General features: G+C 35.9%; 1 pseudogene; it reads right to left on the bottom strand.

Annotated features, from left to right (window-relative positions):
- The window catches only part of LOC104652341 (ATP synthase F(1) complex subunit alpha, mitochondrial-like), a 134,354-nt pseudogene that overhangs the window by 27,335 nt on the left and 82,513 nt on the right, over positions 1-24,506 (bottom strand).

The raw sequence follows: 24,506 nt of genomic DNA, 5'->3' as shown, positions 1-24,506 counted from the left end.
CACTGACTGACATCTTTTTCATATACTGCAAAAGAAATCAGGCAAAATTAGAAAATGTATAAGGCACCACACTTTGAAATTGTACAACATGGTAAAAATTAAAACAGTTAACTCATGGGGATATAGAGAAGGATGGTTTTTACTCTATGGAGTATGGAGCACTTAGAGTAGAGGGTACAAAAGGTAGTGAGGAGGTGAGGGTAAATAGAGATGGTTAAGGGGTACAAAAAGTAGTTATAAAGAATGAATATGACCTTGTATTTGATAGTATAACAGGGTGACTATAGTTAATAACAATTTACATACACATTTAAAAATTAATGCAAGAACATAATTGAATTGTTCATTAAACAAAGGTTAAAAACTCGAGGTGACAGATATCCTATTTACCGTGACATGATTATTACACATTGTATGCCTGTATCAAAGTATTTCATATACCTCATACATGCGTACACCTATTATGTTCCCACAAAAATTAAAAGAAATAAAGTGATGTCAGTCTAAGAAAACTTGTATTATGTTGAGTTTTTTGTTTGTAAATCAGTGATTTTCCAGTGTTAGATTTACAGAATAGATCCTATTATATACATATGGAAGGCACAACTGTATTATTCTTCTGCCCCAAATAATTATTCTGATTTGAAAAGAAGCCGCCACAAATGTTGAAAGCCTGTAACATGAATAGATACGGTAATTATGCCTAAGGATTATTTAAAGATATGTTTATAGCTGAGCAAGGGCTTGGCCCAGAAACAAAAAATATTCTTGCCCTCTCCAATCAGTTCCATGCAATTTAGTTTCGGGAAATAAAAAAAATTAATGATTCTAGTATCACAATCTGTCAAAAACTTGGCCCAAATCATTTCCCCTATTTGGGTTATAGAGAACATCTCCTGGGAAGGAATGAGAGCCTTTTGTGATACTCATATAAATGAGCTTCTTTCCATGTAAAACATATGTCTAACTTCTAGAAAAAGTTTTGTAATAAGGGGGGTACACTTTTCTTAAGAAAAATGGAAATTTATTAGAAAGTTGGCAGAATTCATAATCAGCCTTGTAATTTAAAAAACTAGCATCAAAATTTACAAGAACTATGGTATTTTTTTGAGATAATGATGCAGATTTTAATTGATAAATGTGTAACATCTAATTGAAATAAAAAACAAATATATATTAAAATAAGAAAATTGAATGATTTTCATACCTTCAAATGTCATTGTTATATAATAGTTGTACATATTTGAGGTGTAAAACTTGAAGTTTTGACATATTTATTCATTGTGAAATGATCCCACAATCAAGTTAAATAGTATGTCTGTTATCTCTGCATAGTTGCCATTCCATGTTCATGTGTGTGTTCAGATTTAATTTGACTTATCCTCTTAGCAAATTGCAAGTATACAATACAACATTGTTTCCTATCATACCATGCTATACATTATATCTGCAGAAATTACTCACTTTCATAACTAGAACTTGGTACCTTTTGACCAGCATCAGAGGGGTATGTAAGTTTTCCTTCCCTCTTTTCTTTTGTGTGTTTATATCTTGAAAATACAAAATTTAAGCTTTATATATTAGGTTTGAGAAATATATATAAATATATCTCAGTTTGGGTCTCTCCAGAAGGGGATTTTGTGGCAACTATTTGAGTATAAAATGGTTTCGTTGGGAGACAAAGCCAGATAAGTCAGTAGGAGACTATGGGGGTAAGGCAGGAAAGTGAACAGAATCAATGAACAGGGTGTTGTTATCAAGCAGGTTTTGACTCTGGGAAAATGGATCTTTCTCCCGTAGTGGGACCCCAAGGGTAGTATGAAGCATTAGTAAAGAGATATAGATGCTAGCAGTTGGAAGTGCTCAGAGGATTCAATATGTAAGGCCCAAAAGGATCTGAGCAGAGCACTGACAGCACTCCAACATTATAGTGGAGATATGAAGACTCGGAAGCTAAGAAACAATGATTAGAGACATAAATTTGGGAGTTATTGAAATATAAGAAGAATAAAAATTCATGAGAATAGATGAGATCACTTAGGGAACTAGAGAAAAGAACAGTACACTGAGTACTAGCACAGACAAAACAACCAAAAATTAATAGAAGATACAGATACAGAGTAAGAAATGATATAGGAGAAAAACCAAGATAATTTGATATCATGGGAGCCAAGTTTTCCAAAGAGCATCAAGAAGAAGAAAATAATAAACCATATCAAATGTTGCTGAAAGACAGCAAAACTGATAAATGAGAATCCATTCTTTTTTTTTTTTTTTTTTTTTTTGAGACAGAGTGTCGCTCTTGTTACCCAGGCTGGAGTGCAATGGCGCGATCTCGGCTCACCGCAACCTCCGCCTCCTGGGTTCAGGCAATTCTCCTGCCTCAGCCTCCTGAGTAGCTGGGATTACAGGCATGTGCCACCATGCCCAGCTAATTTTTTGTATTTTTAGTAGAGACGGGGTTTCACCATGTTGACCAGGGTGGTCTCGATCTCTTGACCTCGTGATCCACCCGCCTCGGCCTCCCAAAGTGCTGGGATTACAGGCGTGAGCCACCACGCCTGGCCGAGAATCCACTCTTATCTTTAAAAATGTAGACATCATTACTGACCACAATAAGTGGTCAAAATGATACTTACATACTGCAAAATGATACATGTGAAAACCTGATTAGAAGAAGATGAGCTGAAGAGAAATAATACATCTTTCCAATGTAGATGAGTCCATCAACAGATGCTTGTATAACAATGGACAAGTTCTCCAGTAGACACACATCCTCATCAAAATTTGGCATTATCAGAAAAATTCTAGCCACATTAGTGAAGGTTTAGTGATATCTCACTGTGGTTAATTTTTATTTCTCTGTAACCCATGCTGTTGGAGCGCATGATGCAATGCAGTGCCATGTAAGCTACCTGTTGAAGACTGAGCCTCTATCAAACTATTTCTCTGAATAAATTGTCCTGTGGAGAAACTTGCTTTCCCAAAATCTGGAACCACTTTTGATTGTTTATTTGAGAATCTATGTCTATTGTGTATCCTGAGCCATTGTACATGTTTAGGATTATTTGTTACATGAATTTGCTTGCATTAATAACAGATATTTTCATTGTCATAATCATTGAATAGTATCCAATTTTCATCAAAATGTCCCTTTTAACTGAGGTAAAAATTAGACATATTATTGATTTTTAAGGCTATGGATAATATATTTATTATTTACTATTTGTTTAAAATATTTTCACATGTATTTCAGACTACATAGTTTCTAATTCCTTAGAATTTGTTGAAGTTTCCTATATGGCCTAAACATGCCTAATTTTTATTTTTAGTAATTTTTTTTCTGTGTGCTATAAAGAACATTTATTATGGTTATTTGATTTAAAGTTCTGGATTTATCTAAAGCCCAAGCTAATTATATTTACGTGCAACTCATGTTTGTTTTTGGCAATAATCGTTTTTATTGGTTTCTAGTGTTCTGATCTTTGTCTTTCTTTTGAAGCGATAGTGCTTCTTAGGAGGTTAAGTGATTTTGCATAGAAGTTCATGTTCCCATAATTCTGACTAATAATATAAATCAAAGGAAGGCTCAAGTCCAGGCTCTCATCTGCGTTCTTCCTGGTAACTATGAGATGTGAAGATAAGTTCAAAAGCAGAGAGGCCTGGAGAGAACCTAGACAGAGAGGTCTAGAGAGAAACTCAGTTATCTACTTCATATGCAATGCCTAAATCTGGGACCTCCTCAGGTCAAAGATCAATTGCAAAGCACTGTGAATGCTTGCAAATTAACCTTAACTCTTACACAAATACAACAGCAGTAATAATAATTACCTTGGGAGTTTGGAGGGAAAGAAGTTAGAAGAGGGGTTATTCAAGAGAAAATTATCAGCTCATTCCTATTTACACCAATTCCAAGCCAAAACAGGACTTTGGCACTAATATACTGTCTGCAGACACTACTGCCCTGAGTTGTTGCTGCTGATGTCTGTGGCTTAGAAGAAGATGTCTTTAGTCATTAAATATATTATCAACCTTCATATTAGGAAGTGTTTGTCAAATATAGGCTCCATGAGTCTCTTGGATGGCATCATGACCTGCTGCACCTGCAACCTGATGGCTGCCCATGCCAGGATCCCTTTACCTCAGCATGCCTTATAAATATTATTTCCTGTGTAGACCATGATAAAAAAAAAAGCTTGTAAAATACTGTTCTTTACATGTGTTCTGACTGAATTGTTGAGAAGAGAATTTGTTTAAGTTTTACTTGTTTGATGATACAGGAAAACAATGGTGGCATCCTATTGTTTGTAGTTCCAGAAGCATTCCTTTCTTTTCCATCACCACTGCCTGAAGATCTCTGTCACTCACTAACACTGCTCAGCCAGCTGTGTTCTGGCTCCTGGGCACCCTGACGTGGAAGACAGCAAATCCTTTCAGCTTCCCCCTCAAAATATGACAAGAAACAAGTTTCCATAATTGCCAACATCTGGACACATGTCTCTTGAAACACTGCAACACAGTCTCCTAACTGCTCTCCTGAATTCCATCTTTCCTCTCTGTATTTATTGTCAACATAGCATTCAGAGACATGCCTTTAATACTCCCTTTTTCAAAGTATACAATAATTTATAAGTTCTTTCAACATAAAAGTTGAAGTCTTGACAAGTCTGTAAATATCTGCATAGTTAGCCACCCTCCCTTTTCACTTCTGCTTCATTGTTGTTGGGAATAGTCATATGTGAAAATGATTCTTGCTCTTTGAAGGTGATCTGAACTCTTATCCTACTATTCTCTCCTTTATCCTTCTTCACCAACCATAGGGGTCTCCTGTTCCCTACCTAACCACTCACATTTTAGCATCAAGGTCTTTGAACTGACTCTTCAGTCTGTTCAACTATAACATTTTAAATAATTAATGACTACATTGACCTTACATTTAAAATTGCATCTTCTCTCAGCCTTCTCAACTTCCCTTTCTAATGGAAAAATCTAAAATGCTCACACAAGGTCCCGGAAAGGCAACAAAAGAGAAGTGTTTGCTATTTTTGAAGTCTTCTCATTAAGATCAAAGCAGAACTGCCTTCATATTTTACGACCATCATCCACCGGTGGCAGCCATATTCCTTTAGACTAGAGTTAAATGTAAACAGCACATTGGTTAGAACACCAAAAAGTCTTGGCCTGTGTTTCTGTTTATGAAGGTTTTCTTCATATCCAGTTCCCTTTCTACTTCTCTAACAATAAAAGATGCTTAGAGGGTAGCAATCATTTTACTTTTGATATTATAAGATGACATCTATAAAATGCAAACAATAAACATAAAAAGAATAGCACAAAATGCGTTAAAAATTATATATAATCTCAAGAATGAGCAATCACTATTAACAATTTGTAACTTATCTTCATATTTTAGCATGTAATTGTATACAACATTGCTTTACACACATTTTTATCTCAGCTTTTATTTAAGTTATATTAAATTTAAATCATTCCATAATGTGTAAATTTACTAGTTACAAAGCATATAGTGAATAAGTTTCATGCCTTTAAATAACTTTTTACAACATTGCTTATAACTGATATTTATTTTTTTCCTAGAGAAACTAAAATCCAACCAACTTTCTATAGGGTGATTTCCATTTAGCAGTATCTCCAAAATTTCTATTGTAAGTATACTTTTATATTGATTGAAATGACCTTATGGTGACTACCTGGAGTATAAATTTATGCACTTACCAGAAGTTTCACCAACTTCAAAAATTTGCAGTGTTAGTTTTTATATTTTACCATTTTCTTTCATGCATGAATCAGGTGTACATTATCAAGTGCCTCATCTCCTAGGTGACTGCCTTTCTACTTCCTAGTAAGCCAATCAGCTTTATAACCTGTTCTCTGGAAATGGCTTTGGGAATCCAGTTCACATTTCATCTACCATTGAATAGTCTGTTCTCAAGGTCTACACTTTCTAATACACATTTTACTTATTTTAAATATGAGACTAATAATGCTAATTTCATAGGTTTGACATAATTTTAAGAAAGAAGCACTTAAACTTTGCACACCTAAGTTGTGTGAGGTCCATATTTGACACTCTAAAGCTACCAGTGATTTTTAGCATGAAATATTCCAGGATGTACAAGGAAATATCAGAGACTATGTACTGTAAGAATAGTAGACTTCACTAAATTATTCTAGATGTGCATTGAACTAATAAACAGGCCAACTACCAAAAACACTAGCACAAAGCCTCAGGAGTTTGTGTGGAAGGTAACAGGATACAGATTTTTAAAAACGTGGTTAAAATGCCCCATTTCCAAAAAAAGAAATGAGAAATACAAGACACTGGAAAGTATGCTCCATATACACTGGAATGGAGAGTGAAGGAGGCAAATAGCATTGCCTTTGAAGGGGCTAAGTTTGTTGAACTTAATGCACTAGAAAATCAAAGCAGCTCATAGAAATATAATTAAAGGCCTGAAGAAACTATGTTGAAAGAAGTAAAGTGTACTATGATGAGTTTCTCACCAAAAAGTGAGTAACATTAAAATTTAAAGCTTATTTGTAAAAAGGGAATAGATGAATAAATAAATAAGAAAGATACAATAATGGGAAATTAAAACTTCACTACATCATCAACAAAATACTTGACATAGCAGAAGAAAGAATCAGTACATTGAGTTTAGGTAAATAAAGAAAACCAAATATGAAGAGGAAAAACTGCACAGAGTGTAAGTTGCACAGAGCCTCAATAAGTGTGGAACACCGCTACATCCACCAACGCATGCATAAGAGGAGTAGCAGAACAGGAGAAAGAGAGAAGAGTAGAAATATATTATCAAAAGCATAATGGCTTCCTTTACTCAAACATATATTCTATAAATAATTTCTAAGACCAAATGATATTCTATTGTGTTCATTTCTCAATTTCCCTATTGTTAAATATTTATTTTATGCTTTTAAATGAAAATTGCACATATTTAGTGCATACAATTTGATGACTTTGAACATGTGCACACACCTGAGATATCATCATCACAATCAAGATAATGAACATATGCATGACTTCCAAACATTTTCCATTTTCTTTTGCTTCTTTGGGCTTTTTTTTTTTTTTTTTTTTGCAATTTTGTTTAGTTCATTTTGGGTTTTTGTTCTTGATCATAGGAACACTTAATGTGAGATCTATTCTCTTAGCAAATTTTTAAGTAGACAACACCATATTGTTATCTATAGGCATTATGTTGTTCAGCAGATATCTAGAACTTATTCATCTTGTGTAAGTGTACCTTTACACCCATTAGGCAACAACACTCCGTCTACAATCCCCTGGAAACTGACAATCTTTTTCCTGCCTCTACAAATGTTACTATTTTAGGTTTCTCATATAAGTGAAAATATGCAGCACTTGTCCTTCTGTGATTGGCATATTTCACTTAGCATAATGTCCTCCACATCCACACACATTGTAATAAAGGGTAAGATTTATTTAAGGCCACCTGAATTGTATTCTAGTATGTGTATGTACCACATATTCTTTACCTATTTGTCTGTCAATAAACACTTGAGTTTTCTCCATGTCTTGAAATAATTACTGACAATTTCTCAAATTTGATTTTAAAATCGTTCTTCTATACGTAAAGGAAGTTGAACAAACTCTAAATGGGATATAGTAAAAAAAAAAAAAATCCAAACACATCTTCATCAAATATTGATAACCAATGGGAAAAAAAGGAATATATTAATAGAGCAAGATAAAATTACTTATATAAAAAGGGACGAAAATATAATTATCAGCTAACTTCTCCTCAGAAAGTATGAAGGTCAAAGGCAGTGGTATCACATATTTCAAATACTGAAAGAAAGAAAAAACTGTCAATCAAGAAACCTACATCCTTCATAACCATCTCTCCAAAATGAGGGCAATATAAAGATATTTTCAGAGAGGCATACTTGACAGTTCTTGGTGGAAGACTTTGGTCTCACAAGAAATACTAAAGCAAATGACACGAAGCAGTAATTTGTAACCACATAAAAAATAAAATCAACTTCTGATGTGACAGATAAGGATCTCCACTGACACTTCAGAGAAACTAATGCAAATTTTTTTTTTTTAAATTAACAACTCTGGAAGTGGTTTTAAGGGCAAAGAGCAAATGAAGAAACATCTATTAAAAACTTTGTAAAAAAGGAGTCTGCTGTACTTGAAACAGTATGCTCCCTTTTTCCCCTTCCCAGATTAACTAGGTGGATACTCCAATCTAGACTGCTTTAGCCAAGAACACATGCTCCCTTTCTCTGTATCACCCAAGGAGAGGATCTTCTTCTCAGGAAAAATGGGACTTTAGCATTTCTCATGCCTGTTGCTGAGGCTAAGTCCTGAGTGGGTGAGTGCATACTGATAACGGGATCTTTCTTCTTCTTCTGCCCTGTTTTGGGAGCTCGCAGGGAAATTAATATTAGGGTACCAGAATGACTACCCTGCTCTAACAGAAAATAAATGGGAACTAGAATCAGGGCTTACAGTGTATCTCTCATGGGATAATTTTTTTACTTGCCAAAGGTCATAATGCCTACTTTTCTGATCCAGGGACAGAGGGCTCTCACACAAGAAATGTGCTTATATTGACAGATGTCCTCATGGCTCTTCTCCGACCTATGTTCAGTTTATGCCTGCTTGGCCATTGCTCATGTGCTGGGGGTCTGATGTGTGCTCTCTGGCATTACAGAGAAAAGTCAGCCTGGAGCTCCCCCTAGCTCTTCAGAAGGGTGGCACAAATTTAATTTACTAGCACAATGGGAAAGTTCAAAGATGTATTACTTACAGACTCTGGGCAATGAGGGAACGATGAGTCTGGAGGGCAATCTTTCATAGTTCTTGCATCACAATCAGCCAGAATAAAGACAAAGGCAGAGAGAGACAGGAGCATATAATAACCGGCAGTATATAAAAAACAATGGGGTGTGGGTCACTGTACATTCACAAGCAAGTGCCTGAATGTTTTGATGAAAAGAAGTGGCAGAATAGCCCAGTCTGCCAGGCTGGAGAGATGCCCCAAGTTCCCATCACCAACTTGACCCATTTGTGTGGGGTTGGGGTCTGAAAACTGTGTCAACTGTAACTGAGTCCTGCTCCTGGTAAGAAGTTAAACTCATATTCAGAATGAATGACAAAGCAAAGTAAAATTACACCCAACTCCTAGTCATGAAATGGAAGCTCTACCTTGAGTGTGTAATACTGACAATACTACCTTCCTGTCCAACTCATGAGATGGTGTTCCCGTAAAAGGAAACGTGAGTCAAATGAATCTCAGGCTACAGCCTCACCTCCTAGAATTAGGGTGTCAGCCAGTGAGAATCAGGCCATTGTCACATGCCCAGCTCCAAGGCCTTGACTGAGAGTTTCTGTCTTAGAGAAGAAGCAGGCCTAAAAACAGCTAACTCTTGATTTCTTCCACAAGGAATGGACTTTATTTATAACAGAACTTGGATAAGTTGAAACCTAAGAGTCCCCTTAAAAACAGTGAAGGTTGTTGTGAAGTGAATTAGAGTACTCATAGATCAAATACAGATATAGCCTAGATTGAAGGTCAGCCAGGTTCCAGGAGGGTACTCCAAAATAATATGATTGAGACTGTTCTCTTGGGATAAGAACAAATCTCAAGAATCAGCATCAGAATCAAACACTGACCTCACAAACTATTCCACTCAAGGAGAAACAGTTTGATCAGATTACTTTGTAGAGAAATTTGTTCCAAGACACTGCTTTAAACAATAGAGCAATCTTTAGGCAACTGAGGAGATTAATAGGTAGATGTACTCAAAGTAAGAGGACAGAAGAGTTCAGTTTGTACCACTGAAATTCAAAGTAACCTTAAACATACCCGATGTTGTACCCCAAGGAAGATCAACATCAGACAACATTACTGACAGTGGGGGGAAGTAGATGGCAGTCAAAGTATTCAGCCAGTCACCAAAGATATAAAAACCAAATAACAATAACAAATCTCCAGGGAGTTGGATAATAACCAGAGTTGCTACCAAGCTGCTACAATATATTATCTAAAATGTTCAGTTTTCCAACAAAATTAGGAGTTGGGCAAAGAAATAGGAAGGCATAACCCATACATTGGGAAAAGGTAGGCAACATAAGTATATGTGACAGAAAAATCAGATGTTCAATTAAAAAAAAATACAAAATAGTCATTATTAGTAAGTTCACAGAACTAAAGTTAAGTTTGTTTTTAAAACTAGCAAAGATAATAATGAAAATGTCGCATCCAATAGCGTTCCAATAAAAAGATGGAGCTTTTGCAAACAGAGGCAAATAGAAATATTTGCACCAGAACACACAAATATAAATATTCTTTAAAAAATTGCTAAAGGGGCTTAGCAATAGATTTCAAGTAACAGATGAAAGAAATCATGAATTTTAAGAAAGATCAATAGAAATTATGTAAGTCAAAGAACAGAGAAAAAAAATTTAAAACAAACAGAACCTCAGGTAAATATGGAATGCCATTTGGACACGAATGTATGTGTTACGGTAGCATCAGAGAAGAAATTCATTTGGAAAAAGATCAGAAAGGAGGATAGATGAGGAAACAAGAAACCTGTTGGAAGAAACCACATCTGAAATCTTACAAAGTTTATTTTTAAAAAAATCTACACATCTAGAAAGGCTAATGAATTCTAAATAGAATAAACATAAGCCCACAAACATACACATCACGGTAAATCTGCTGAGAGTCAAAGACAAAGAGAACTCATCTTGAAATAGCAAAGAAAAAAGTTACACTTTACTTCTAAGTAAAACCCAGTATGAATAACAGCTAACTTCTCCAAGAGAGTAACAGAGGCCACAAGGCAGTGAGATACCACATACAAAGCGATCACTGAGAAAAGAAAAAATTGATAAACCAAGAACTCAATACCAAGTACAACAATCACACAAAAATAGAGCTGAAATAAAGACTTTTCTGGGTTACCTCAAAATGAGAAATGTGTTGCCAGCAGATTCACATTACAAGAAACTCTTATAAAGTTTGTAAGGTAGAAAGTAAACTACTTCAGATGGCAATTTGAACCCACATTACAAAAAAAAAAAAAAAAAAAAAAAACTCATCAGTAATATGTAAACGTGTAATTATAACACACTCTTAATGTGTATTTTTAAATTCTCTTAACTAATGTAATAAACAATTGTACAAAATATTATGTATATAAATGTATGTAGTATATTGTTGAGACTGTAACATCTAGAAATATATGTGTAATATATTTGCCAATTACAGCACAAAGGGTAGAAGAAGCAAAGCTGCATGAGTTAAAAAATAATGATAAAGGGTAAAGTAATAATAATGTATTGTTAAGATTGTAATATTAATAGATGCAATATGAATAACAATAACATTTCAGAAAGGAGAAAAGGAAAGAGATATATAGGATAAGATTTTCTATGTATTGCTGGAATTCATTTAGTATAAATCTGAAGCTGATTCTGATTAAGATATTATAATTTTCCCTAGAAAAAGCCTTAAAAAATCAGTAGAAAATGCAAAAAGTGTGCTACAAATTATTACTGAAATTTAAGAGTCAAATTATTAAGTAGTCACTTGATGCAAAAGAAGACATTAAATAAAAATGAAGGAATAAAAATACATGAGACATACAGACAATGAAAAATAAGGTAGCAAACATAAATTCCACTATAACATTAAATATGAATAAACTTAACAATCTCAATAAAAGACTGAGATGCTCTGACTGAGTTCAGAAACTATGATTCAATTACATGTTGTCAATAGGAGACCTGCTTTCGATTCAAAAGACACAAAGAGATTCAAAGCAAGAATATGGTAAAAGATACATCATGCAAATAACACCCGTAGGGGAGCTGGCATGGCACTATATACATCAGACAAAATGGATTTTAAAACAGAAAATATTACTAGAGATGAAGAGGAACATTTTACAATGTTAAAAGCATCAGTCTGTAATTCAGTTAACAGTGTATATGCTTTGAGTAAGAGAAACAAAAACTGAAAGAAACGAGTACAGAAATAATTCAATAATACCAGTTGAAAACATTTATGCCTGACTTACCATAAACAGAACAACGAGACAGAAGCTCAATAGGAAAATAGACACACTAATCAATGGATAGGATAGACAGCCCAGAAATGAACCCACACATACGCAATTTTCAACAAAGATACCAAGAATCTACAATGGGGAAAGGACAGTCTCTTTAATAAATGGTGCTGGGAAAACTGGATATTGAGATGCACAGAAACAAAAATGGATCCTTGGTTCATCCCCCATACAAGACTCAAATCAAAACTGATTAAATACTTAAATATAACACCAAAAACTGTAAAACTACCAGAAGAAAACAAAGGGGGGAGAGCTCCATAACATTGATCTGGACAATAATTTCTTAGATATAACCCCCAAATCACAAGCAGCCAAAGCAAAAATAGACAAATGGGATAATACCAAACTAAAAAGCTTTGCACAGCAAAGAAAACAATTGTTAACAGAGTGAAGTGACAGCCTATGGAATGAGAGAAAATATTTGCAAATAATATTTCCAATAAGGGACTAAAACCTTGAAATATACTAGAAACTCAAACACATCAATAGCAAGAGAAACAATAAATCAACTAAACAGTGGGCAAAGGACTTGAATACAGATTTCTTAAAACACACAAATAGCCAATAGATACATGAAAAAAATGTTAAAAGTTATGTCAAATAAAAGATATTTATTAAATACATAGATAATTTCTAGATAAGAAACTACCAAAACATTCCTTGCTAAACCTAAATTTGAGCTTATATAATTTTGGCTTCTAATTTTTATAGAAATATTAATATTATTAATTACTAAGTGTGATCTTTTGCCACACTGAAAAACTGCACTATGAAGAAGCCTATACTTTTAAAAATTAGAGCATATTTATAAAATTTGCTAATCTTGTACAAAATTCTGATATATAACAGCTAAATCACAATGTTCTACTTTCTGATTTTCTCTGTAAAAGAAAGGCTACTAATAGTTAAACATTATAATAAATACATGCACATGAAAATACTAGAAATAATGAGGGTGAAGGGAAGCAACGTTGTATGAAAAGCATGCAAGGAATATTGAGTGTGTTTCTATTCAAGGGGAAAAAAACACAGTAAATTTATCCTTAAGTAAAATGAACAAGTTTATTTCAGTTATACACAGTGGAATGTTACTTTCCTCATACCCAAGTATTATTATCATAAATAACAGTCCCATAATATAAGCAATGAAGAGCCAGTGGAGGATTTCAGTAGGGCAGTAAGATCTGATTTGTGTTTAGATTTGTGTCCACAATTGAGGTGATATCTATATATAAATAAAATGGATAAACTACCCTGCAAGTCAAAAAGAAGGCACATCATATTCATGTATGAAAGGACTATATTATAAAAGTGTGAATTTTCCCAATTTGTGTGACTTCTCAATCAAAATTAGGTGTTTTTTTTCTTGGTGGACTAGACACAATGTCTCTAAATTACATCTGTGAAAACACATTTTAAAAAATATTCAAGAGCACAGTAAACAAACAAATAAAAAAAGGATGGGTGGATTAGTTTATTTCTTCTTATATATTTACTGAATACTTACCATATGGCAAATTCAATGCTCTTCACTGTGATCACAATGTAAAAATTATTAACGGATATAGGCAAGGTCTTTTCCTTCATAGAGCCTATATTCTAATTACTTACAAGGCAGTATTTTAAAGTGATTAAAAGTACTGGCTTTGGGAAAAGCAAGAGTTAATGAAAGGAAGAGGGGGACCTTTTTTTTTTTTTCTTACCAGAAAAGTCAAATGTATTACACAAAACCACAAAACATCCATGGTTCTAAGATGACTGCTGGAGGATAAATTGTAGAGTTTTTTTTTTTTTTTTTGGTCTTAGCTTAGAGCAAATGTAGAGATAGCAAGTGAGCCTGGAATTTAATATGAATGTCATCTCTGTTCATTGCAGAATGGTTAGTAGCTAGTTGGTAGTGTCAGCAAATGAATTATCCCTTTGAGTTATCTCTATCTCAGTTTCTTTTTCTCTTATACAAGATTCAGAGTGGTATATACCTCATAGGATTTTTATGAGGAATAGGTGTGGTGAGAAATGTAAACTCCATAGCCAGGTGCTGACAGAATGAAAAGAATGAAAGAATGCATAGCTCCCTAGGTAAGTTGATATACAGTGAAGAATAAAAACAGAGAAAAAAGGTACATCATAAAATTTCCAGAATTTTAAAGTATAAAAGTAAACAGTGGACGGGGCTTGTTATCCTGAAGCTTGTTTACTCAGTAACAAAGAGATGAAGTTTTCCACTCAAGGTCATATGGGTGGCATGGGGTCAGATAGTGGAAACAAATTGCATAAAACCAGGAAAATGGTATGGGACAGGTGGCATAAAGTAAGGACATGACATTAAATCAGAAACTTGCGTAGGAGTCTAAAGAGCTTAGGTAACTAAGGATGTCAGCAGGATCACAAAGTTCCCTACGTGGAACTTTTCCTATCTCTCTCCACGATGAAGGTCTAGAGCAGAAAAATAAGCTGAACTTGGAAGAAAAAAGAACGAACAGAAAGCAGGACATCAAGAGAGGATGGACATGTCTAAGTAGCTAAATATTAATGTCAGTCTATGGAATTCAAGCTAGTACAGGAACCACAAAGCCACAAACGAGTACTAACTACTCTAGGAGAGTTTGAATCCTGTAAAATAGATCTTTTCCAGATAATGGAGAGTTTTAGGCTTGCTTATGCTGAAGCGTAGTGAGTTAACAAGTACAGAAATTCGGAGGCTTGGATATTGCAAACCTTATTGGTTGTGGTGTTTCCCAGGCTAATAGAAAAACAAAATCATATCCTAGAAAGACAGAACAGGTGCAGCTTCTGGGAAGAAGGGTTAGAGAAGACTAGAAGGGCTGAAACCAGCCTTGAATTTGACAAATAAATGAATAAATAAATAGAAATAAAAATCACCAAATAGCCTGGAATGTGGTCGGTCACTAATCTGCTTTGCAAATGTCAGAACTTTAGGGTGCCAGGACTTCTTGTTCTTAGGATCCACAACCAGGAATCACAAGTACGGAACCTCCAGGTCTGTCTCTTCCTTCTGGTACAGAACACATCAGAGTGGGTGGTTCAGGAGAAAGATCAAACTCAGAAACAGCCATTAGAGTAAATTCATGCTAAGCATGTGGTCACCGAGATATGTAAGGAGTCAGTCCCCAGGTGGCATGACCTTGGTTACAAACTTTTGGAACAGCAGCTCTTCTCAAAGCTAGCTGTGACCCCCAAAGTGACAAGAGCAGACTCACATTCAGCTCCTCATCCAGGTAACTACTCTTTGACTTCTCTATCCTTAGTCCAAGTCAGTAGTGGAATCTCTTCAGCTTTCCTCTCTGTCAGTGGGGTTTCCTTGTTTTTCCTCTAACACCCTCGTTTTGTTTCCTCTGCACAGTAAAGTAGAGAAAACATCATGCTTATATAGGGTTCTCCTTCCTTTCTCTATATGCTCCTGCTACAATTTCGAAAACAGGCAGAATGGATAGGGTAGGACGTGAGGCAGTTAAGGAAATGGACTGGGAAGGTATCATTTCCCTGGGCCTAAACATTTCTCTCCCTGCAAAGAAAAGTTGGGCTGACCAAATGGCTAATTTAACATGTTTAAGTTCTGTCTAAATTAGTACCAATTGATTCTTTCAATATCCTATGACGTTCATACATTTTCTGAGGCTCACACGTCTCAGAGATGTTAACCTCTCATCTAACTCCAAACTCTGTGATTTCTAGCATCTCACTCATTTCAAGGTCATATGTCTTTTTTTTTTTTTTTTTATAACTGATTCTTGCATCAGGGAAGTTACATACAATTTTTATTAAGCAGGACCAACAATCCCATTTCTAACCCATTCTTTGTATTTGATCCCATGTGACTGGCCTCGCAAAGAGAAAATGAGCTGGGAAATAAGGGCTTAAGTGTGGGAGAAACTGGTCCACCCCAGGAAATCACGTGATAGGGTGACATCTCCCAGATTGTACAGGATAGCCCTCAGTTTACACCTGCTACCTCAGAATTCTTATGAATTCTTTACATGTCCATATTCACTAATGAGAAGGCAGCAGCTTAGGCAATTAACTGAGAGAAAACTAGGTAATTGTAGGGTGAATCTATGTATAGCTAATAGACTTTGTGTCAGCCCTGATGAATTTTGGGTCTGATTTCTCTTCCAGGCCAGAACTGTGATTGTCAGCTAGTTTTTGGCAGGAAGAAAAAAGTCATTTTCATGTTTTTTCTCTCCCTCCTGAGAGAAAAAGGGTCCTATCAGGCCTGAGTTCCTGGAGACCAGCTCAGTATAAGAACCATCAGGGCAAGTGTATGGGAATGGTATCACCTTAGGGTACTGGGTTCTCTCACATTGGAAAAACCAGCTGTGCAGGAGACTAAGAACAAATAGTCTTGTGCACGTTCACAGGTCTTATCAAAAAAAAGTCTTACATGAGATCAAATGGCTGCCTTTCCCCACATGACTATATATTCTCTGGTATCCTCTACTTCGACACATACTGTTTTCTCAGGTGAGTAACCTAAGAGGTTTTGGGAGATAAACTCTGATTTTCTTAAAGTTGTAGGAAAGAAAAAAGAGTCCTTTTTGACTTTTACGGAAAATATTTTGCTGAAATGTGTGCCAATGTAATCCAAATTGGGTATAACTAAAATGTATATTCCTAAATAGAAAAATCAGACTTGCTTTCTACATGGTAGAGTCACAACACCTTGTCTATCCTGTCAATTCAAAATAAATCCTGTTGATTCAAAAGAAATTCTCTAAGCAAAGAAAATTTGTGATTTTTAATTGCAAGCAATATACAATATAATTATTATTTTTTCCTAGAAAAACGATGGATTTTCTTTTGGGCTTCAAAGCCTTCTTTAAGATATGATAACGAAAAATAAGCCAATGACATCCTGGTCAACATGGTGAAACCCCGTCTCTACTAAAAATACAAAAAATTAGCTGGGCATGGTGGCACGTGCCTGTAATTCCAGCTTCTCAGGGGGCTGAGGCAGGAGAATTGCCTGAACCCAGGAGGTGGAGGTTGCAGGGAGCCGAGATCGCGCCATTGCACTCCAGCCTGGGCAACAAGAGTGAAACTCTGTCTCAAAAAAGAAAAATAAGCCAATGAAAAATAAAAGCTTTTTGTGTGAATGATGTTAGGTTGACATGTGTATTTACAGTTGAGTAGTAAAAAACAATGAATGCATAAAAGCAAAACCCGTGTTATCTGCTATTGTAGATGAAACAATGCCTCCCAAAATATCGAAGTCCTAATCACTGGAACCTGTGAATATGTTGCCTTGCATGGCAAAGGGGACTTTGCAGATGTAATTTAGTTAAGGATCCAAAGATTGAAAAATTATACTGGATTATTCAGGTGGAACCAATATAATCCCAAGGATTCTTATCAGAGGGAGACAGGAGGGCCCAAGTCAGAGAAGATATGACAATGGAAGCAGAGGTTAGAATGACTCAGTAAAAGGGCCATGGGTGAGAGAACTCAGACGGCCTATAGAAGCTGGAAAAGGCAAGGAAATTAATTCTTTCCTAGAAACTCCCAGAGGAATGTACCTCTGTTGACATCTTGACTTTAGGACTTCTCACCTCCATAATTGTAAGACAATAAATTTGTGTTGTTTTAAGTCACTAAGTTTGTGACAATTCATTACAACAGCAGTAAGAAAACAGCAAACCTGCAAATAAATGACAAACTACTAAAGCAGATGCTATAGCCTTATGTTTGCATTTCCAGATCATTCCTCAACATATGGCACAAAGTAAATGCTCAATAAATGAATGTTTAAAAATATAGCTGTTATCAATTGATTGCTGTATGTAAGTTCTCTGCAATATATTTTATTATTTTAAATATGCCTCAGTTGGAATTGGATTAATCACAATACTTGGTTCAACAAATTTCATTGGGTTCAATAAAAAAGCATATGAATATATCATTCCTGCAAAAATCTAGAATACTGACCAAAGTTCAAATCCAATAACGTAGTATTCAATCATCCAATTCTCTTGCCAATTTTCATCCAAGGAAAACCCAATTCTATATTGTTTTTTTAAACTTATTTTTTCCCAAAATTCTTTTTTTTTTCTTTTGAGACGGAGTTTCGCTCTTGTTACCCATGCTGGAGTGCAATGGCGCGATCTCGGCTCACCACAACTTCTGCCTCCTGGGTTCAGGCAATTCTCCTGCCTCAGCCTCCCGAGTAGCTTGGATTACAGGCATGTGCCACCATGCCCAGCTACTTTTTTGTATTTTTAGTAGAGACGGGGTTTCACCATGTTGACTAGGATGGTCTCGACCTCTTGACCTTGTGATCCACCAGCCTCGGCCTCCCAAAGTGCTGGGATTACAGGCTTGAGCCACCGCGCCCGGCCTTCCCAAAATTCTTAATCAATTTCTGTTATTCCAAATTGTGTATCCATTCTTCTCGTGCTTTTATTTTTAACATAATTTTTTATTTATACACATAATGGAAAATATATTTTTAAAATTATTTTAACATTTATGTAAAGCTATATAACTTTTCATATAGGACTTTTTCATTCAATATTATATAAAGAGATTCTTATTATCTTTTGAAATTTGCTTTTTCTTACACATTATATTGTTTAAATGTATACATATTTATGTGTGCAGTTGTTCATTTAGTTTCATTGATGAATAACATCCCACCAATCAATAATCCCAATGTGCGACTATACCCTAATTTCATTACTCTTCTGCTGATGGACATTTGGTTTGCTTCCAAATTTGTGATATTAGGAGTAGAGCTGGAAGAAATATTCTTATACATTTTTTGATGCACATGAACAAGAATTTTTCTCTTAGGTACGTATCTAAGAGTAGAGTTGCTGTACTACAATGTGTGTGAATTTTCAGTATTAGAAGATAATGCCAGATGGTTCTCCAAAGTTGCTGCATAGATTAATAACTTTTAATTAGAAAATTAATTTTTAAAAAATATTAGATAATATAAAATGTTTCAGATGATGGTGCAATATATAGATTGAGATTCTTTTTTTTCCCCTTCCAGATGCCCAATTGTTTCAGCATGATTTGTGGAAACGATGATTCTTTTTCTACTAAACTGTTCTTTCATCTCTGCCAGAAAGCATTTGTCCATAGAAGTGTATATTTTTGAACTTCTTAGATGCCTACATTTCTGGACTCTATCCTTTTCACTGATCTGGTTAACTTTATGCCAACCTGTTATACAAATGTCAGACCTTTAGGATACCAATACTTCCCGTTCTCAGGATCCACAACCAGAAATCACAAGTACAGAACCTTTAGGTCTGCCTTTAACAAATTAACTAAACCATATTTCAAAAGAAAAATATGTTTACACTGAAATGGGAGGAATGGAACTAACCCAACTTATCTTCGAATCTATTATTTGAACTATATATTCTTTTCTGAAGACAAAAGACATTTATACATTGAACTCTAATTTGTAGGCTTACATTTTGCAAAAGCATGGAAGAAGAATTCTATAAATGCAAATATAGTCTTGTTCCATATTGCCAAATTTTACTACATAAACATTGTTCCAATTTGGATTCCCACCGTGAACCTTTTTATCAACAGCTAATCTGATAGGTGATAAATGGGATTTCCATATAGTTTTAATTAGCATTTTTTATCATGAGTGAGGCTGAATTTCTTTTACTGATTTAAGGGCCATATCTTTTTGGGTATGTATGCATATGTAAATTACATTTGCAAGTATATTGTCTGCTCTTCAACTAGGTTACTTTTTTTTTCTTCCCTCAATTTTAATGAGTTATTTATAAATTAGGCATATTAGTCCTTTATCAAAAATCTTTTGTTTATATATATATATATATATATAAATACACACACACACACACACACACACACACACACACACACACACACATATATATTTCTTTTTTCTGGCCAGGAAGTTGTTTTTAAGTTAAAAAAATGCATCTGTATTTTCTGTTATTGTACTTAGATTAATGAATCATTATGATCAAAGAGGAATTATGTCATTTTAATTCTCGTATAATTCTTGTAAAGTTTTATGTTTAGATCTTGATTCATTTGGAGCTTATTCTTATGTATGATGTGCAGTATATACATGTAATTTCATTTCATTTTTTGTAGATGAAAATCTTTATTTTTATTTTCTTATAGCTATATCCAGCTACTTTTGTCATAAAAATATTCTGACCTTTCAGAAGTAGATAAAAGCATTCTATCTTTATTTCTAAATATCATGTAGAATTTTTCTTTTAACTTTTGAAAATTCTAACTTTGGAAAGTCAAAATATTCTATGATATTTTAAATATCACTTAACAGTGAGAAATCAGGAAGAGCAGAATACAGTAAGTACTTTGTTATTTCATTTTCTCACAGGCAGCTAGTTACCCTTTATCCCAGCCAACACCAGCACCCCTCATATAACCAACCCATAAAGTCAGTATCCTAAAAGCCAGGGAACCCCTTCAGTTTTCTTTTTTTTCTTTCTTTTTTTTTTGAGACGGAGTTTCGCTCTTGTTACCCAGGCTGGAGTGCAGTGGCGCGATCTCGGCTCACCGCAACCTCCGCCTCCTGGGTTCAGGCAATTCTCCTGCCTCAGCCTCCTGAGTAGCTGGGATTACAGGCACGCATCCCTTCAGTTTTCTTTTCATCACTGTGCCCACTTTAGTTCAGCAGCTTGGTAGGGACTGGCCTGATACATTACCTACTATGTCATATTTACTTTTTTACAATTTAAAAATGCATGTAATTATCCCAATAAGTGGGGAGGAAACTAAAGCCAAAAAAAGTCAACAAAAATAAATAGAATTATTCGTACATTAAGCATACAACCTCAAACAGTTTTTACTCTTTCCTCACTGATACAGCAAATTTATAAATAAAATCAAGACTGTGAAAAAGAATAAATGGATAACCTAGTTTACAAAGGAATGTTACCTACAATTTCTATTGCTATTAAATTCTTTTGCATACATTTGTGTAAATGAGTCAATAAATTAGTTTATGTTAATCAGCCAGTGACTTCAGCAGGTGATATTATATCCCACGGAGAACCATTTCCTTTAACTTATTGTGTCTGTTCTTTATTTGCACAAATTTTCAAACCACGTGACATAACTAGATGGCCTAAGGTAAATTTAAATTTCTCAGTTCTGGATTCGCATTCTAGTCTAATCACTGTCTTGACATGAGAGATCTAAAGCTTCATAGAATATCAGGTGCAGTGGTTCAGGCCTGTAATTCTGGAATTTTGGGAGGCTGAGGCAGGAAGATCACCTGAGCCCAGGGGTTTAAGTTCAGCCTGGGCAACATAGGAAGATCCTGTCTCTACAAGAAATACAAAAATTAGCCAGGTGTGGTGGTGCAAGCCTGTAGCCAGCTACATGGGAGGCTGAGTTTGGAGGATCACTTGAGGCCAGGAGGTAGAGACTGCAGTAAGCCATAATGGCACTACTGCACTCCAGCCTGGGCAACAGAGTGAGACCCTATCTCTAAATAAATAAATAAATAATAAATAAATAAATCCCATGGAGGTAAGCAGAATGGAAGGTTTCTGTGTGACCTTCCACACAGACCTCTCCAAACTCAGAGTGTCTACCATGTAGCACAGCATTAAAATATAATATTTTAGTAAAATAAGTATCTTTATAGTCAAATAAATTATTCAGTAAACATAGCTCTGAGCTTTAAGTAAAATAACACCTGCCGTGTGCTCAAATTCACAAAGATAAACAGTGGCAAATTCAGGCTTTAGTCTCAGATCTAATAAGCTTTTTAAAAATATACTTTATGTTCTGGAATACATGTCCAGAATGTGCAAGTCTGTTATATAGGTATACATGTGCCATGGTGGTTTGCTGCACCTATCAACCCATCATCTACGTTAGGTATTTCTCCTAATGCTATCCCTCCCTTGCCCCCCATCTCCCAACAGGCCCTTGTGTGTGATGTTTCAATCCCTGTGCCCATATGTTCTCATTGCTCAGTTCCCACTTAGGAGTGAGAACATAGTGTTTGGTTTTCTGTTCCTGTTAGTTTGCTGAGAATGATGATTTCCAGCTTCATCCATGTTCCTGCAAAGGACAGGAACTTTTAACTTTGCTGAAGCTGCACCCATGGCCGCCCCTTCCCCCAGGTACTCTGTCCCAGGAAGATGGGAGTTTTATCTATAAGCCTCCAACTGGGGCTGCTGCCTTTCTGTCAGAAATGCCCTGACCAGTGAGGAGGAATACACAGAGGCAGTCTGGCTACAATGGCTTTCCGGAGCTGTGGTGGGCTCCACCCAGTTCAAACTTCCCTGTGTCTTTGTTTACACTGTGAGGAGAAAACTGCCTACCCAAGCCTCAGTAATGATGGATGCCCCTCCCCCAACCAAGCTGGAGTGTCCCAGGTTGACTTCAGACTGCTTGCTTCTATGCTGGCAGCAAGAATTTCAATCCAGTAAACCTTAGCTTATTGGGCTCCATGGGGGTGGGATCCAGTAAGAAAGACCACTCAGCTCCCTGGCTTCAGCCCCCTTTCCAGGGGAGTGAGCAGTTCCGTCTTGCTAGTAATCCAGGTGCCACTGGGATACAAAAAAAACCCCCGAAAACAAACAAACAAACAAAACTGCAGCTGGCTTGGTGTCTGCCCAGATGGCCATCCAATTTTGTGCTTGTAACCCAGGGCCCTGGTGGCGTAGGCACCCAAGGGAATCTCCTGATCTGCAGGTAGCCAAGACCATGGGAAAAGCACAGTATATGGGCTGGATAGCACAGTCTTTCCAGGCACAGGTCCTCATGGCTTCCCTTAGCTAGAGGAGGGAGTTCCCCAATCCCTTGCACTTCCCAGGTGAGGCAACACCCCACCCTGCTTCTGATCGCCTGCATGTGCAGCACCCACTATCTATCAGTCCCAGTGAGATGAACAGGGTATCTCAGTTGGAAAGGCAGGAATCACCCACCTTCGATGTCGGTCTCGTCGGGAGTTGCAGACCAGAGCTGTTCCTATTCAGCCATCTTGTCTCTGAGTTTTAATAAGTTTTAATACAAAATTCTTATTCTGACCAATGGCACTTAAGGTCTGTCCTCTAAAAGTTCACAAACACATAAATATCTCTGCTCATAAACTTCCTACTGGAACTGAAACATGAGGGTATGCGAAAACTTGGCCTTTCGGCCTCTAACACACGCAGCCTTTCTTGACGATATTCATGTCATTGTCCTAGGTGGCTTCTATGTCCACCTAGTTTACTCATCAGAACCTCTGGCCTCACATTTTCTTAGTCCAGACATTTTAAATGTCAGATGTGGTATGCTTGAGTGTGTTTATACGTTTGTGACACATATTTGTGCCATTCTAATTTAAGATTAATCTCCATTCTAAGAATTCATGACACAGAGAGCTTTCAAGTTTCTCAACAACTCTAGGATCAATTCTGGTGGATAAATTTTACTTCTGCAGGAAATGTTCTCCTCCTAATAGAAAAGAATGCCTGATCTTGAAAACTGTAAAAGATGCTACCCTAGTGAGTGTTGATGGGCAGAGGAGGTTGTTCTCAGGGGTAAGTGTGGCACTGGGGTTCAGTGAGCTGAGGGGTGGACGTGCAGCACGGAGGCCTGGGTTCACTTCCTCCTGCCACATATGTGACTTCCAGTCCTTGAGTATCCCTTTCTCCACACCTAGTGTACGGGAATCCTGCAAACACTAAAAGAGAGCATGTTTGGGAAAATGGCTTTTATAGAGATGGGTCTGTAATGTCACTTAGTACATCTTATTATTAATAACTGGCATACACACACACACACACACACACACATATATATATATATATATATATATATATATATATATATATATACACACACACCATTCTTTTCTCCCACTCAACTCATTTCAAATGGATTCCAGGCTAAAGTGGAAAGTGGAATCCCTTTCTAACAATGCCCTCAGATGCAGTAGACACAGGTCCACTTACAAGCTTATCTGAGATGGGGGAAGCATTCTGCTCTTCTCTCATTTATATTTACAAATGCAAACAAACATTTCAAGGCACAACCTGAAGTGTACTACAGGATGTTCTGGTGGTAAGTTCAATTTCCTTGGGTGTGAAAAATATCATATTCTTCCATGATATGAATTCACTTGAGAAACCATAGGATAAAAGACACAAGTTTAAAAATATCTTTTTATATCCACCTCATTCATTGGTTGTGAAATTACGTGTGTCGAGAATTTTTCTGAATGTTTTTCATATGTTATTTCTTTTAATCCTCACAACAAAATTATGTCACACATAATGCTTTTCCACTTTGTATGTTCAATATACATATATTTATTTATTTAATTATATATCAACCAACTTATAAGTTCTGATCCCTGGTGAAGA

Source organism: Saimiri boliviensis, chromosome 1 (genome assembly GCF_048565385.1).
Source record: "Saimiri boliviensis isolate mSaiBol1 chromosome 1, mSaiBol1.pri, whole genome shotgun sequence".
In the NCBI taxonomy this organism is placed as follows: domain Eukaryota; kingdom Metazoa; phylum Chordata; class Mammalia; order Primates; family Cebidae; genus Saimiri; species Saimiri boliviensis.
This window is presented reverse-complemented; position numbering and strand designations above follow the sequence as displayed.